At 38.8% G+C, this 17,378-nt stretch overlaps 1 long non-coding RNA gene across 1 annotated transcript in view; it reads right to left on the bottom strand.

The window, feature by feature from the left end:
- Positions 1-17,378, bottom strand: part of LOC114034764 — a 53,745-nt gene that overhangs the window by 33,467 nt on the left and 2,900 nt on the right. The window lies entirely within an intron of this gene.

Here is a 17,378-nt window from a genome sequence, read left to right as displayed (position 1 = left end):
ACCTTGGACATTGGGAAATTCTTTTCCAAAAAGCAGTTTTCCAGTTTACTGTTAATCAATGATGTTAAAACTAGATAAGAAGTTTAGAATACCTAGATCTTAGCATTTTCTTCCCCACTCAGCAACATTCCAGAAAAAGATAAATCCTCAGTCACTGGACTGAGGAATGCGAGCTCCTTCAGGATCAAGAGATATCCTTGTGCCTTTGGGAACTTGGAATGTTGTTGTTGTTTAGTCATTTCAAGGGTGTTTAACTCTTCACGACCCCACTTGATTTTCTCGGCAAAGATACTGGAGCAGTTTGCCATTTCCTTCTCCAGCTCATTTTACAGATGAAGAAACTGAGGCAAATAGGGTTAAGTGATTTGTCCAGGGTCACACAGCTATTAAGTGTCTGAGGCCAGGTTTGAATTCAGTCTTCCTGTCTCCCGGCCCAGTGCTCTATCCATTGTGCCACCTAGCTGCCTCATGGCAATGACTCTTCCATAATCACCCAATCATTAAACATCACCAAGCTGGCCTAACCTAACTCATCTGGATGAAGCAGGCTAGAGTCTCATTCCTCTCTCTGAAAGAGTAAACATAGTCTTGCTACTGAGTTTAGTTTCCAGCCTGTCTGTCTGCCACCATTACTCTCAACCTCTCCTCCTCAGAGGTTCACCCCATCCATGTATGTCATCACATCATGTGTCATCTGCTGTCTTTGAGGACATTTTCCCACCTTTCCCAAAGGATTTAGTAAAAATTAATAACTTAGTAGAACTTTTCCTTCCCTTCCCAATCCTTCCCCTCACACTTATGGACTTCAATACACACATTGATGTTCCTTCCAAACACACCAGGTCCTCAATTTGTTCACTTCCTCAGCTTTTGTCTCTGCCTCCTCCACCCCTAGGGAAGAACAACAAGGTGGTGCGTTGGATCTAATGCTAGACCTGAGGTCAGAAAAACCTGAGTTTGAATCCTGCTTCAAATACTCACTAGTTGTAAGATCCTGGGCAAGTCACTTAATTTCTCTGAACTTCGGTTTCCTCATCTGCAAAATGAGAATAATAATAGAACCTTCCTCACAGGGTTGAGGTGACCATCAAATAAAGACTTTTTTATTAAAAGCCTACTATGTGCCAGGCATTGTGCTAAGTGCTTTACAGGGATTATCTCATTTTTTAAATGATAGCAACTGTAAAGTGCTTTGCAAACTTTAAAGAGCTACATAAATGCTAGCTATTATTATTATCAATGTTATTATACCATGATCTTCTCTTTAATCCATAACTGTCAGTGCTTATTGATTTGACTACTACCATCTATTGAGTCAGCTAGGCGGTCCAGTGGATAGAATTTTGGACTTGGAGTCAGGAAGATTTGAGTTCAAATCTAGCCTCAGATACTTACTTAACTATGTACTCCTGGGTAAGTCACTTAACCTCTATTAGCCTCAGTTTCCTCATCTGTAAAATAGGGTCAGTCACAATAGCTACCTCACAGGGTTGTTACAAGGATAAAATGGGATCACGCTTATAAAGAGCTATGCAAACCTTAAAGTGCTATAAACATGTGAAATATTATTGATTGTACGACCTCCATGAAACAGGGATCTGAAATTCTTCTCTCTGATTATAATCTATTTCTTCCATCTTTCCCTCTGCCTCATTCCTAAACCTATTCATTTTCCCTAGGCACTCCAGGCCTTCTGTCATTCCCTGTTCTCTCTGTCTGTTACTGCTTTTCTGGACGTACTTTTAAATTATAAAACAGGCACTTAAAAAAAGACACATTCATTAAACAGCAAGGATGAGAATCAAGAGAGAACATCATGTAAGCCCAGAGAAGAAAGAATCTTTGCGGAAGATACCAAGAAAAACAATTTCATGGGCAGTCAAAGGGGTTTCAAGAGCTCAATACCTCTTCAACCAATTTAGATCCTTTTTTTTTTTAAAGCAAGATCAGGTTTGAATTGAATCAGGTTGAATCAGGATTGAATACAAAAGTGCACCCTTGCCTTGTAAGAATAGAATCAAGAGAGCAATAACCAAGAATGAAGTAAGGGTCCTGTGTAAAGCTTAAGACAACAAGGGATATTAGCTATATTAGATTAAAAAAAAAAAAGGAGGCTCAAAGAACTGAACAGAAAAAGATTAAGCACTTACCACTTGTCAAGCACTGTGATAAGTACTGGGGATTGTTGTTGTTGTTGTTGAGTCATGAATGTGACCTCTCTTTATGACCCCATTTGGAGTTTTCTTGGCAAAGATACCAGAGTGGTTTGCATTTTCTTCCTCCAGCTCATTTTACAGATGAGGAAATTGAGGCAAACAGGATTAAGTGACTTGCCCAGGGTCACACAGCTAGTAAGGTATCTGAGGCCAGATTTGAACTCAGGAAGATGAGTCTTCTTGACTGCAGGCCCAGCTATCCACTGTGCCACCTAGCTGCCCCAAGTACTTGGGATACACCAAAAAATCAGAAACATTCCTTTATCTCAAGGAAGAGTAACTTCCAATTGTCCCAGAAAGCAGAAGTAGTAACAATGGCTCACGAGATCATAGTTTTAAGCTAAAAGGGAATTTAGAGGCCATCTAGTCCAAATCCTTCATTTTCCAGAGGTGGAACTGAGTGCCAGAGAGTTTAAGTGACTTGCCCAATGTCACACAGTTACTAAGGAAAGAGTAGCAAAAAAATAAGTTTTTGCTTGATATAAATTAATTTATTACATCAAGCCGAAGCTTACAAAAATGGCAGGAGGTAGTATTTCTCAGAAGGCAGTAGGTTCTCCCACACCTTAAATCTCCAAGAAAAGATTAGATGATCATTTATGGTTTTTGTTCAAACGACTTCTGAGGACTAGATGACCTCTTAGGTCCCCACCAACCTTACCAACCAAGATGGTAGTTCATCCAATAACCAAGCTTAAAATAAGAACAGACCACAGAATTTGGCCAAGAGTTAGGTTACCATTGTCCTTGAGAGAAAGAGGAGGAGAACAGCCCTTCACAGTCTTGATTCTGTGGTTGACCAATTCAACAATACATTCTTCTCTACCCTTAAATACCTTGACCTTTTTCCTTTTGAATAATGTTTCACACCTAGCCAAACTCCAACTCTGAGTTATTCCCACCATATGTCTCCCCCAGTTTCAGGAATACCTGAATTTAAGACCCATCTCAAGCACTGGAATGAATGAATGAATGACTGTTCAAATTAATGAATGATAAAATATTTATTAAGCACTTACCATGTGCCAACAGCTATTCTAAGCACTGAAGATACAAATACCATCAAATTAGACAGTGTCTGCCCTCAAAGAGCATACCTTCTAATTGGAGATGATAGTACATAAACAAGAAAGTAGAAGGTGGCATGCACATAAGCTAGTTCTAGGTAAAACAAGTTGAAAGCTCACTTATCTAATCCCAGGTTGAAGGTTCTAGTGAGAAGAGGGTAGAGGAAGAGAAGGAGAATGGCTGAAGCACAGGCTACATGGTTTGGAAATAACTGGGAAGTGATGTGGTGGCCTTCCTCTGGGCAAGATAAGATGATACCTATCAGAGCCCAGGGTGCCAAGGACAGAGTCAAAGTTCCATTGAGACAGGGATGAGGAGGACAAGGCGAATGGCTGGCGTGCTGCTGATTTAGAAATGGCCTTGAAGTGATACTTACTAGTTGTGTGCTACTTACTAGCTTGCCCTTGGCAAGTCACTTACCCTCTCTTAGCCTCAGTTTCCTCATCTGCAAAATGAGAATAATGCTAATGCCTACCTCACAAGGTTGTTTTTTAAGGATTATACTATACATAAAGGACTTCCCAAACCCAAAAGTGAAAATTATATAAATGTTTACTGCTGCTGCTACCACTACTACTGTTAGAAATCCTAAGCAAAATAATTACACAAGTATAATAATTGAGTTATATAAAAATTTATGTGATTTAATCCCAATGGGTTCCTTGCTGCAATACAACAAGCCTTTCATCACAAGGGAATGGTGTAGTTTATTTAGATTTTAGTAAAGTGCTTAAGTGTCTTGTGCTATTCTTGTGGAAAAGAGAGTGACATATAAGTTAGGCAGCAGTACAATCAAAAGACAGACGAGGAAGAAGTGAATTCAAAGCATAAGTGAGAGAGACTATGTGAAGGCATGGAAATAAGAGATAGACTTCGTATTGTTTGGGGAACAGCAAGTAGGATTATTTAGTTAGACAACTTCGTATTCAGAATACGTCAGTGATTGAAAAAAAATATAGGGGAAAGGGTTATCACTGGAATTTAATGGACTTTAAATATCAAAAAGAAGGTTTCTGTATTTTATCTTAGAGGCAATAGGAAACCACTAAAGCTTCTTGAGCAAGAGAGTGACATGGCTAAAGGTATAGTTTAGGAAAATCAATTTGGAAGCTTGTAGAGGATAGCTTTGAGATGAGGGAGCCTGGAAGCAGAGAAACCAATTAGGAGGCTATTGCAAAAGCCCAAGCAAGGGCATGAAAAAAGATGATTGGGAAGTCAACAAGCATTTTTTTTATAATTAATATATTTATTTTTAGTTTTCAATATTCACTTCCATAAGATTTTGAGTTTTAAATTTTCTCCCCATCTCACTTCTTCCCCCCACCAAGACTTTACACAATCTGATATAAGCTCTACATATACATTCATGTTAAGCATATTTAGTCATGATGTAAAGAACATTAGTCATGACATAAAGAACAATTAGAACTAATGGGAGGAACCACAAGAATGAAGCAATAAAACAAAACAACAAAGGGAAAGGATAGCAAATCGTATGCTTCATCTGCATTTAGACTCCAAAGTTCTTTCTCTGGATGTGGATATCATTTTCCATTGTGAGTCTTTTGGAGTTGTCTTAGATTCTTACACTGTTGTGAAGAGTCAAGTCTATCAAAGTCAGTCATCACACAAAGTGGCTGTTACTGTGTACAATGTTCTCCTGGTTCTGCTCACTTGACTCAGCATCAGTCCATACAAGTCTTCCCAGGTTTCTCTGAAGTCTGCCTGCTCATCATTTCTTATAGCACAATAGTATTCCATTATATGCACATACCACAACTTGTTCAGCCATTCCCCAATTCATAGGCACTCCCTCAATTTCCAATTCTTTGCCACCACAAAAAGAGCTGCTTTAAATACTTTTGTACATTGGGTCCTTTTCCTGTTTTTTTATGATCTCTTTGGGATACAGACCTAGAAGTGGTATTGCTGAGTCAAAGGGTATACATAATTTTATAGCCCTTTGGGCATGGTTCCAAATGGCTCTCCAAAATAGTTGGATCATTTCACAACTCCACCAACAATGTATTAGTGTTCTAATTTTCCCACATCTTCTCCAACATTTATCATTTACCTGTTTTGTCATGTTGAACAATCTGATAGGTGGGATGTGGTACCTCAGAGTTGTTTTAATTTGCATTTCTCTAATTAATAGTGATTTAGAGCATTTTTTCATATGACTAAATTTGGCTTTAATTTCTTCATCTGAGAACTGCCTGTTCATATCTTTTGACCATTTATCAATTGAATAATGATTTGTATTCTTATAAATTTGACTCAGTTCTCTATGTATTTTAGAAATGAGGCCTTTATCAGAGATACTAATTGTAAAAATTCTTTCCCAGTTTTCTGCCCCACTCCTAATTTTGGACGCATTGGCTTTATTTGTGCAAAAACTTTTCAATTTAATGTAATTAAAATTATCTATTTTGCATTTCATAATCTCTTCTTTATAGTTATATATAGAACTATAGAGATAGTTCTCTCTTGTTTGACAACAAGTATTTATTAAGCACCTGCTAAGTGCTTTACAAATATTATTTCATATGATCCTTACAGCAACTCTGTGAGATGGGTGGCTATTGCGATCCACATTTTATAGATGAGCAAAATGAGGTGAACAGAGGCTAAATAACTTGACCAGGGTCACAAAGCTAGTATGTGTCTAAGGTCTTCCTGACATCAGGCCCAGAGGTCTATCCACTATATCACCTGGTGACCTAGATGCAAGGCGGATACGAGAGAGGCCATGAAGGTAGAATTGACAAGATTTGCAGCCTCAACAGATGGAGGCAGGGATTAGTGAAGAGTCCAGGAGGGCTCTAAGTTTGAGAACCTGAGTCACTGGCGGAATAAAGGACTCTAGTCAGAAATAATGACATTTGAAAGAGGGGGCAGGGAGAGGGAGTAGGAAAAATGAGCTCTGTTTTGGACACATGAATTTTGACATACCTGTGCAATACTATCCCGGTAGAGATGTCCAACAGGCAGCTAGTAAAACAGAATTATGGGTAGTCTTCTTGAGCATCTGTGGCAGACCAGGGTTGTCACTGGGTTGCTGTTTCACAGCCCATGCCCAGCATGCATCAGAATTGGAAGAGTGAGTCATTTAAGTCAATGGCACTGCTGGTACAGTTGAACCAGAAGGTGTTTGGGGGTCTTGGCCTGTAATCAGGCCAACATATTGCTGAGGCTAAGCAAGGAGCACAAAAGTTTGGAGAGGCAGGTACAGTCAGGCATTCAGTCCCTCCAATCTGCCCTGTGTCTTTCCTCCTAAATAAGTAAAGATCCTCTAGGCTGAATCTCTGCTCCTGCAATCAATTCCTGCATCAGTTCCTTGGATTCTGATTCTTTAAAAAAAAAAATACAGCCCCAACTTGGTCTTTTATTGCTCAGAGCCCTTTTCAGTCCCCACCTGAATTCAGACACTTAGGCAGATCAATCACCCTGCCAGGCACTCCTACAAACTATAAAGTTTTTGTGGCCAATAAACCGCAATTGAATCTATTAGCTAATGCACCAGCAGATTAGTTTAGAATGCCTACACTTTAGGCTCACTGAGGTAATGGGACCATCTATAGTATAACAACGGACTTGCAAGGGTACAGGCTAAAGGAGATGATAGGAGATGATCATATCCATCCCCTAGAATTGTTAAAGGCTTTCACAAATGGCATTCCACTAAGCCAAGATTTTGAGCTCCAGGTAGGCTTCTGGGGAAAGGGAAATTGTTCAAGGCCAAGGCCCTACTGATGCTGCTGAGTCAGAAGCAGGCATGTGATGACCCAGCCAGTGATCAGGCCAAGGAGTCAGTGCAATGTAGTGGGAGCCCACGCACACAGCTGTCACATGCGGCCCAAAACTTGGGGTGAAAAGTTGAGTCAGATAAACCTTCTTCCTTCAACACACCCTGTATCTTGCCTCCTTTTTCTAAGTAAGAAAAGACAAGCAGAAAAAAATGTACTTGGGCAACTGAGAGGTATGGTACTTTTTGCAAAAGCATCAAAGACTCACATTAAGGAAGATTAATGAATGTTCTGAGAATTTGGAGTGAGATTGGGAGCTAAGTACTCATTATGTCTAGAACTATTAACAGAACATTGTGCTGGGAAGAAAGGGCAGAAACCTTCAATAAAATGCATAAGAGGTTTGGTTTCATGTAGTCAAAACAACGCAAATGGGGAAGAAAAACACATTTTAGTTAAATACACTTCATATTGTCTATCTTTGGGGGAAAATGCCTGAAATAGTGGAAAACTTGGAGTCAGGGACCAGGGTTTAGGTCCTGGCTGTAGCCTTTGCTTTCTATATGACTTTGGACAATTCATTTAAACACTTTGGGTCTCAGTTTCCTCATCTGCAAAATGAGAATGAACTACAGGATCTTTAAGATACCTTAGATTTCTAGATCCTATGATATTCTGATGTTTGTTCATGAAATGTTTTTGCATGATTCCAAATTCTCTCACTGGTACTTCAGGCTAGGCTTGTTCTTGGAGTAGTAAAAAGTATTCAAGACTCACCTTTCAGAGCTTCTTCTTTCCTCTAAGCTTGAGGACTAGAAGCTGTACCCCTATTAGGAATATTGGCAAAAAGGAAATACCCCATCCTCCCATCCTCATACTTCCTTCCTAATGATGTGTCTCCATGGGTTAGTTAGCTATCTTCTGGAATTTCTCAGCTCCCTATAACACAGACATAAAATCAATCCATTAATGAAAAAGCATTTATTAATGCTTTAATAAAGAATTTATTAAATGCTAAGAAGCATTTTATTTAATGTTTTAATTTAATTAATGTTCCTACTATGTGCCAGGTACTGTGCTAGGCACTGGGGGATAGAGACAAAGAATGAAGCAACCCCCAAGAAGCCTTCAGAAATGGAAGGTGTACTTCCAAGGACCTTCTCACACTTCCTTGTCTCCATACCCCATCCCCCCAAGGATAATAATGTAAAAACGTTAAAATAAGCCACAATAGGACAGTCTAAAAATATTTAGAATACTATTCCAGACTTTATAATATTTTAATAGCTGTATGTGCTTGTAGGGGAGGCTAACAATGCTGTTGCTGGCACAAATGTAGAATAAAGGTCAGCAGTGCCACCTGACCTCCCAAGTTGATTTGCATACAACCAGGGGCATGCTGGGATTGAAAAAACCCTTTTGCAACAGCTCCAGCCAGTTTTACAGTTTTGCTAAGAGTCTCCAGGATGATCTCAAAGGGGACCCAGGCTATTGATTAAGGAATATAATATGAAATAAAAATAATTTTAGCCCCTATTTTATGTGACAAGCTTATGAGTGATTCACATAGTCCAAACAAAGCAAGAGGAAATGCATTTCAAAAGATAGACTAGTATAATCTTACCTTGAGCTAATCCTATTTTCTTTTTCTGGTGCCTTCTACTGCTGTAGCATATCTGACACCAGGCTGATACCAGTCTCTCACTACTGCTCTCTTGGAGCAGGGGGTGCCAAATGAAGAGAGCAGAACCAGAAGAACAATTTATACAATAACATCAGTATTGCAGAACCCAGGCAATTCTGAAAAACTAAAGAACTCTGATCAAATGAATGATCAGACATGATTCTGGAGAACTAAGAAAGAAAAGTGATGTCCACATCACCCCTGAGACATGATGGACCAATATGAAGAATCTTTCAGACACTCAGTTTTTGAAGTGGCTAACGTAGGAATTTCTTTTGCTTGATGATGTTTGTCTTACAATGGGGTTCTTATACCGAGAGTTTTTCTTTTCAATGAGTGGAGGAATGTGGGAAGGAGAAAAAATAAATGCTTGATAATTGAAAAAAATAAAATAATTTTTTCTCTAAAAAGAATACCTTCCTTGTTCAGCAAGGCTCCCAGTTTTCTAAGCAATAGCTCCTCCTCAGAGGAGCTCCCAGGTACTATTTCCTATCGTCAGTTCCTCAAGAATGGCTGCATAATTAAAAATTTCAGGTAATTCAGATAACACTTTCTGATTTACCTTGTCTAATTTTATGATAGTGTGCTTAACTCTGCAATATCCTGAAACTTTTAAATTCCTGTGAAAATTCTTAAAATGTCTTTAGTCTTATAATTGGGGTCTATTTCTAATATTAAGAGAACTCTCTGATTTTTAAGTTACAGTATGACAGCAGATGTCAGCCTTTCAGCAGCCATCTTTTTAAAATTCCATGTTTGGCAAATTCAACAAAAACAGTAATATTAATTTGAACAAAAACTGTGTGCATTATTACAGCAAGCAAAACTGTATGTAATTAGAACATAGCACATGAACAAAATAATATAAATGCAATGAGTACAAACTCAAAAATTATAAAAACAGTATTAATAATTTGCTCTCACATACCACTATATAACAAATATTTATGCAAACAGTATACAGTCAAAACTTGCTCATAACTACATATCAAGAAAATTCATCAATAAACATTTTAATATATTTCCCCAATTACATGTTAAAACAATTTTTAACATTTTTTTAAAGATTTGAGCTTCAAATTCTATCCTCTCCCTCCCTGCCCTCTCCACTTCCTGACACAGTAAGCAATCAGATATAGGTTATACATATGCAATCATGTAAAACATTTCCATATTAGTCATTTTGTATAAGAAGATTCAAATAAGAAAAAAGAATGAAAAAAAGAAAGTGAAAAATAGCAAGCTTCAGTCTGTATTCAATCAATATCAGCTGTTTCTCTGGAGACAGATAGTATGCTTCATCATTAGCCCTTTGGGATTGTCTTGGATCATTTGCATTGCTGAGAAAAGCTAAATCATTCACCATTCTTCATCGAACAGTATTACTGTTACAGTGACAACATTCTCCTGGTTCTGCTCACTTTACTTTGCATCAGTTCAGGTTAAGTCTTTCCAGATTTTTTAAAAATCATCCTGCTTGTCATTTCTTATGGTGCAATAGTATTCCATCACAATCATACACCACAGCTTGTTCAGCCATTACCCAATTGATGGGCATCCCTTCAATTTCCAATTCTTTGCCACCACAAAAAGAGTTGCTATAAGTATTTTTGTACAAACAGGACCTTTACCCTTTTTCAAAAATGTCTTTGGGATATAGACCTAGTAGTGGTATTGCTGGATCAAAGGAAATACGTAGTTATATAGTCCTTTGGGCATAGTTCCAAATTGCTCACCAGAATGGTTAGATCAGTTCACAGCTCCACCAACAGTGCATTAGTGTCCCAGTTTTCCTACATCCTCTCCAACATCCATCATTTTCCACTTTTGTCATATTTAACCAATCTGATAGGTATGAGGTGGTACCTCAGAGTTGTTTTAATTTGCATTTATTAATCAATAGTGATTTAGAGCATTTTTTCATATGACTATACAGATCTTATAGAGACTATAGAGAACAAAGTCCAAAAACTTTGTTCATATCCTTTGACTATCAATTGAGAAATGACTTGTATTTTTATAAATTTGACTCAGTTCTCTATATATTTGAGAATTGATGCCTTTATCAGAGTTACTTACTACAAAAATTGAAACACTTGTTGAAAAAAATTTTCCCAGTTTTCTGCATTCCTTTAAATTTTGATTACATTGGTTTTGTTTGTGCAAAAACTTTTAAATTTTATATAATCAGAATTATCTATTTTATATTTTGTAATGCCCCTATATTTTCTTTGGTCCTAAATTCTTCCTTTATCCATAGATCTGACAAGTAACTATTCCATGTTCTCCTCATTTGTTTATGGTATCACCATTTATGTGTAAATCATGTACTCATTTTGATGTTATCTTGGTATACAGTGTGAGAAGTTGGTCTATACCTAGTTTCTACAATTTTCCAGTTTTCCTAGCAGTTTTCGTCAAATGATTAGTTTTTTGTTCCAAAAGTGTGGATCTTTGAGTGCATCATATAGTAGATTACAATGGTCATTTACTATAATATAATGTGTACCTAATCTATTCCACGGACCCACTGCTCTATTTCTTAGGTAGTGCCACATTGTTTTGATAATTACCGCTTTATAATGTAGTTTGAGATCTGGTACAGCTAGATCACCTTCCTTGACATTTTTTTTCATTGATTCCCTTGATATCCTTGACATTTTGTTAGTATTTTTTGCATAACAATATTTTCAGGCTAGTAGCAGATAGATTATGGGAGACAATTTGTCTGGCAAAACTTAAAGATAACATCCACTAAAATTTTAAGAATAGAAATCAGAAGAAACAGGATCTCCTTGGAATAATAACTGTCATTAGAGGTAGCTAGGTGGTACAGTGGACAGAGCACCAGCCCTAAAGTCAGGAGGACCTGAGTTCAAATCCAGCCTCAGACCAAACACTTGACACATACTAGCTGTGTGACCTTGGCCAAGTCACTTAACCCTGATTGCCTCACTAAAAAAAAAAAAAAGGAAAAAAAATAACTGGCATTTATAGAGTTCTTCAAGACTTGTAAAGAAAGCACTACACATTTGTTATCTTAGTTGTTCCTTACAACAACTCTGTGTAGTAAGTGCATATATGTATGTACATATATGTGTGTATACCTCAATTTTTGTTGTTGTTAGGTCATTTTTCAGTCGTGTCTGACTCTCTATGACCTCATTTGAGATTTTCTTGGCAGAATTACTGAAGTGGTTTGCCATTTCCTTCTCTAGCTCATTTTACAGATGAGGAAACCGAGGCAAGCAGGGTTAAGCGACTTGCCTGGAATCACACAGCTAGTAAGGGTCTGAGGCCAGATTTAAACTCAGGAAGGTGAATGTCTTCCTGACTCCAGGGATAGTGCTCTACCCACTGCCACCTAGCTGCCCCAAAAAATCAAGTATAAGACTTTACATTTATCCCTTTTGAATTTCATCTTATTAAATTCAGCCTAGTATCTGCTAAAAAAAATTATCTATCCCTCCCAGTTTGGTGCCTTCTTCAAATTTGATCAGCATGCCAACTCTGCCTTTATCCAAGCCATTAATAAAAATTTTAAATGGTAAAGGCCAAATGTAGATCCCTACAGTCCACAATGGAGTTCCCTTCCCTAGTGGAAACTGTCTTGTGGGTAGCTTCATTCTAACAGCCCTGAATCCCCCTGACTATGCCCTCATCTAGCCCACATTTAACTGCATTTTCCAGAATAACATGATACTTTTTCTCACATGCTTTAAGATCTAGGGCAGCTAGAAGGCACAATAGATAGAGTGCTGAGCCTGGAGTCAGGAGGACCTGAGTTCAAATCTGTCCTCAGACACTTATTAGCTAGCTTTGTGACTCTGAGCAAGTCACTTAACTCTGTTTGCCTCAGTTTCTTCATCTGTAAAATGAGCTGGAGAAGGAAATGACAAATTGCTTTAATATCTTTGCCAAGAAAAACCCAGATGGGGTCATGAAGAGTCAGACATGACTGAAACGACTGAACAATAAACTGCCCCAGTATCTTTGCCAAGAAAACCACAAAAGGGGTCACAAAGAGTCGAACGCTACTGAAAAACGACTAAAGAACTGTTGAGATCTAGGCAAACTACATCTCTGCCCCATCCCAGGGGGTCTTTCACCTGACACAGTCCCTTGGAGCTATAGCTTCATTCGTTAGAGGACAAGCAGCTGCTTTCTTCCTCAGTACCCAGCTCCCTGCTCTTCAGGAAAAGCCTCATTGTATTCTTAGTGCCATGTGTTCAGCAGTCCTTTTCCCCTTGCTTCTCTGTGTGGCATTCTCCTGTCTCCAACCCTCTGCTACCACCTGGCCCTTGGTGAGCAACTTCAAGGGCGCTACTAAAGCCTGGGAGAGCCAATTGTTAAATTTACACCTTGAAAATCAGCAAACACTACAAAGCAGGGCTTGATTTATTGTTGGGTTGATTGTCTGCTTAAGAAAATCATGGAGAAAATGTAAATACAGGTCAAACTTAAAAGTGTGTCCTGCAAATTTTTTTTTTCAGAGAACTAATTGTTAAACATTTGCCCTGAGTGAAAACCACCAAACTTAAAAGAACTGCATGCAGGTGCCGAAGGAACTAGCGGCTATGACTCAGAAGGAAGAAAAGAAGGAAAGAAGGAAGGAAGGAAGGAAGGAAGGAAGGAAGGAAGGAAGGAAGCAAGGAAGGAAGGTAGACTATAAAGGGTCATACTCTTTATTCCTCTTTCAAGGATGATGGTAACCTATCTCTTAGCCAAATTCAGTGGATTGTTCTCAGTCTTTCATGGCCTTTCTGCTATTGTTTATGACCTGTCCTTCTTCAAACTCTATTTCCTAGGTCTCCATGATATTGTCCTCATCTAGTTCTTCTCTTAATTATTTAATAAATGGGTATGTGAGAAAAGCTAACAGTTTGGTTCCCACAGAATTGATAAGAAAACAGGACAGGGGGAGATTAGGTTATTGATTACACAAATACGTAAACAAGATAAGGGAGTACATCAGGCAATGTCCCCAAAAGTAGCTTGTTTGTCCAGGCTTTCTGGCTTTCCCCTCCTTTTATCTTACTTTCCTGCTGAACCAACAGTTCCTTGTTTCGTGCCTTTAATGTTTCCCCAAGTAGACTGTGAGCTCTGAAGCCCAGCCAAAGGGAAGAAGAGTGAGCTAGTGGGTGGGTGGGGGTTCTGCCTTAGGGTCTACATAAACTGGCTTTGAGCTACACTCCCTGACTCACCCTGACAGGAGCCATCTTGAGCAATGCTGAGTGTGTCCTTTCTCATGAGAAAGCAACAAAACTCTTTTTTGCCTCTCTTAAAAAAAAAGTCTCTGATTTGATTATTTTGGGGGGGTCACAAACACCCCACACAGGTATTTATTAAGAACCTACTATTCAAATCAAAAGTGAGGCCAGAAGAGTGGTGATGGATGGAAAGAATGGGTAGAAAGCTTGGAATTCCTGTAAAGCTGATGTAGTAGATGATTTTAAAATGTATAGATGTAAAGATGATGAACTAGATGATTTTTAAAAGTCATGGAAAAAACTTCTATGAACTTGTGTGGGACAGCGACTCTAACACAATTAAATTCAGAGACTTCTCAAGGTGGAAGCAAAGGTTATTTTTCATTGCAATTGTTACGATCTCCCGAGAAGGAGCGTCTGCTCCTCCAGTACACTACCAGCAGGAGAGAGGCGAGGCACAGAGAACAAAATGAGGTTATATACCCTAATGCAAACAAACCTCCACTCACCACTATCCCTTACTCCCATTGGCTGGGAGGCGGGCTTACATTCTAGGAGTGAAAATTTTTCCTGTTTCTATTGGCTGGGACAAAGAACAAGGAAACAGGGTATAGCCAATCCAAACATACATGTCCTTCTTTAGTAAACCTAATGCTGACATGACAGTGGTGTGGCAATCAGGAGGGGGTTTAGGGCCGAGTTCCTATAGGTTTAGGTAATTTAAACTTATGGCCTATTCGTTCTCTCAGAGCCTATCTCTAGTTTTGAGACAGTCTTTTCATCACCACCCTGAGAAGTCTTCACAGAGATTATATCTCATTCAAACTGATACAAAATAAGGAGAATGAGAATAATTTATACTATAACACCAATATTATAAAATGAAAACTGTGAAGACGTTTTGAAAAAACTAATGAATGATGAAATGAATAAAACCAGAAGAACAATTTATGTCAGGGGTGGGGAACCTGCAGCCTCTAGGCCACATGTGGCCCTCTAAGTCCCCAAGTTCAGCCCTTTGACTGAATCCAAAGTTCACAGAACAAAGTCCTGATGATGCAATAGCAATATTGTAAAAAACAAACAACTTTAAAGGTTGTAAGAACCAGGTCCTGATTAGTGCAAATAATGGATCTGTTAAGTGATCATGTTCCACTATCCAATTCACACTATCAAAAATTATATGTAAAATATAGTAATTGCTTCCAGCCCAACAAAAGTATGCAACAATTTTTTAAATAACTTTTTATCTGTTTGTTAATGTAATATAATAGAAAAGAATAAGAAAATGTTTTTCTGACTCAAGTTTGTTACCAAGTAATTGAGTAGTTATAGAAGGCAAAATTTTAAAAATTAAAAGTTACTGGTGGGGCAGAGCCAAGATGGCAGAGTGACTTGCTTCAGCTCTCCCCCAACCCCCACAAATTTCCAGCCCAAGACAACCCGGATGGTTGATTGGAAAGGTCTACTGCACCACACTGGGAGAGGAATGCAGCTCAGCATGGGTGCACAGGCAAAGATCAGGTCTCAGCAAACCTGGAGCAGGCCTCAGAGGACTGAATCATGGGCAGCTCTGGCAGTTTCCAGGCTTCTCAACCCACAAACACCAAAGACAACTTAGAAGGTCAGTAGGAAAAGTCTGTGACCTCAGTGAGAGAGAAGCTTGGTCCCAGCCCACTCCCTGTGCAACCCTGGGGCAGTGGCTGCTTCTGTAGCTTCCAGCCCACAGACTGAGGGGGAATCGAGTGGCTGATCAGAGGAGGATTGCGGGGATCTCTTTGCTGGTGCTGAGGCAGGATTTTCTTGCTTTGCCTATGCTTGGATCTGGGTCACAGTTCCGGGTGGTGATCCTGGGGTGAGAAGGAGCACTGGTGTGGTGGAGCTTGTGGTGGTGGAGAGGGAATCCTCCTCACAGTTCTAAGGCAGAAAAGAGTGCTTGTGGTCACTCATAGACCAGAGCCCAGGCCAGGAAAGGAGTAAACACTTCGCCCTTGATCATACCACCTTGGAAGAACTGAAAACTTACAGGTCCCTAGAAGTATCTCTGAAAACAGCTGCACAAAACCCCCGAAGGTTGGGACAGTACATTCTCCACACTGGAAGCAGACCCCTACCTTAACAAAGAGTTTAAAACTCAAGCAATTGACTGGAAACATGAGCAAAATGCACAAAAAAAGTCAGGCCATAGAATCTTTCTTTGATGACAAAGAAGATCAAAACATACAACTAGAGGAAGACAACAAAGTCAAAGTTCCAACACCCAAAGCATCCAAGAAAAATATGAATCTGTCCCAGGCCATGGAAGAGCTCAAAAAGGATTTTGAGAGGCAAGTAAGAGAAGTAGGGGAAAAACTGGGAAAAGAAATGAGAGTGATACAAGAAAATCATGAAAAACAAGTCAATAGCTTGCTAAAGGAGACCCAAAAAAATACTGAAGAAAATAACACCTTAAAAAATAGACTAACTCAAATGGCAAAAGAGGTCCAAAAAGCCAATGAGGAGAACAATGCCTTAAAAAGCAAAATTGGCCAAATGGAAAAGGAAGTCCAAAAGCTCACTGAAAAAAATAATTCCTTAAAAATTAGAATGGAGCAAATGAAAGCTAGTGAGTTTATGAGAAAACAAGACATTGTAAAACAAAGCCAAAAGAATGAAAAAATAGAAGACAATGTGAACTATCTCATTGGAAAAACAACTGACCTGGAAAATAGATCCAGGAGAGAGAACTTAAAAATTATTGGACTATCTGAAAGCCATGATCAAAAAAAGAGCCTAGACATCATCTTTCAAGAAATTATCAAGGAAAACTGTCTTGATACTTTAGAACCAGAGGGCAAAATAGAAATTGAAAGAATCCACTGATCATCTCCTGAAAGAGATTCCCAAATGAAAACTCCTAGGAATATTGTAGCCAAATTCCAGAGTTCCCAGGTCAAGGAGAAAATATTGCTAGCAGCCAGAAAGAAACAATTCACGTATCGTGGAAACACAATCAAGATAACACAAGATGTAGCAGCTTCTACATTAAGGGACTGCAGGGCTTGGAATATAATATTCCAGAGGGCAAAGAAGATAGGATTACAACCAAAAATCACCTACCCAGCAAAACTAAGCATAATCGTTCAGGGGAAAAAATGGATATTCAGTGAAATAGAGGACTTTCAAGCATTCTTGATGAAAAGACCAGAGCTGAATAGAAAATTTGACTTTCAAATACAAGATTCAAGAAAAGCATGAAGAGGTAAACAGGAAAGAGAAATCATAAGGGACCTATTAAGATTAAGGAACCTGTTTACATTCCTACATGGAAAGATATTTGTAACTCATGAGGCCTTTGTCAGTATTAGGGTAGTTGAAGGGAAAAAAATATGGATAGATAGAGGGCACAGGGTGAGTTGAAGATAAGGGGTGAGAAAGGATTTTATTGGGAGAAGGAGAAAGGGAGAGGTAGAAT

This window comes from Vombatus ursinus, unplaced genomic scaffold, assembly GCF_900497805.2.
Source record: "Vombatus ursinus unplaced genomic scaffold, bare-nosed wombat genome assembly UNPS02009062.1, whole genome shotgun sequence".
In the NCBI taxonomy this organism is placed as follows: Eukaryota; Metazoa; Chordata; class Mammalia; order Diprotodontia; family Vombatidae; genus Vombatus; species Vombatus ursinus.
This window is presented reverse-complemented; position numbering and strand designations above follow the sequence as displayed.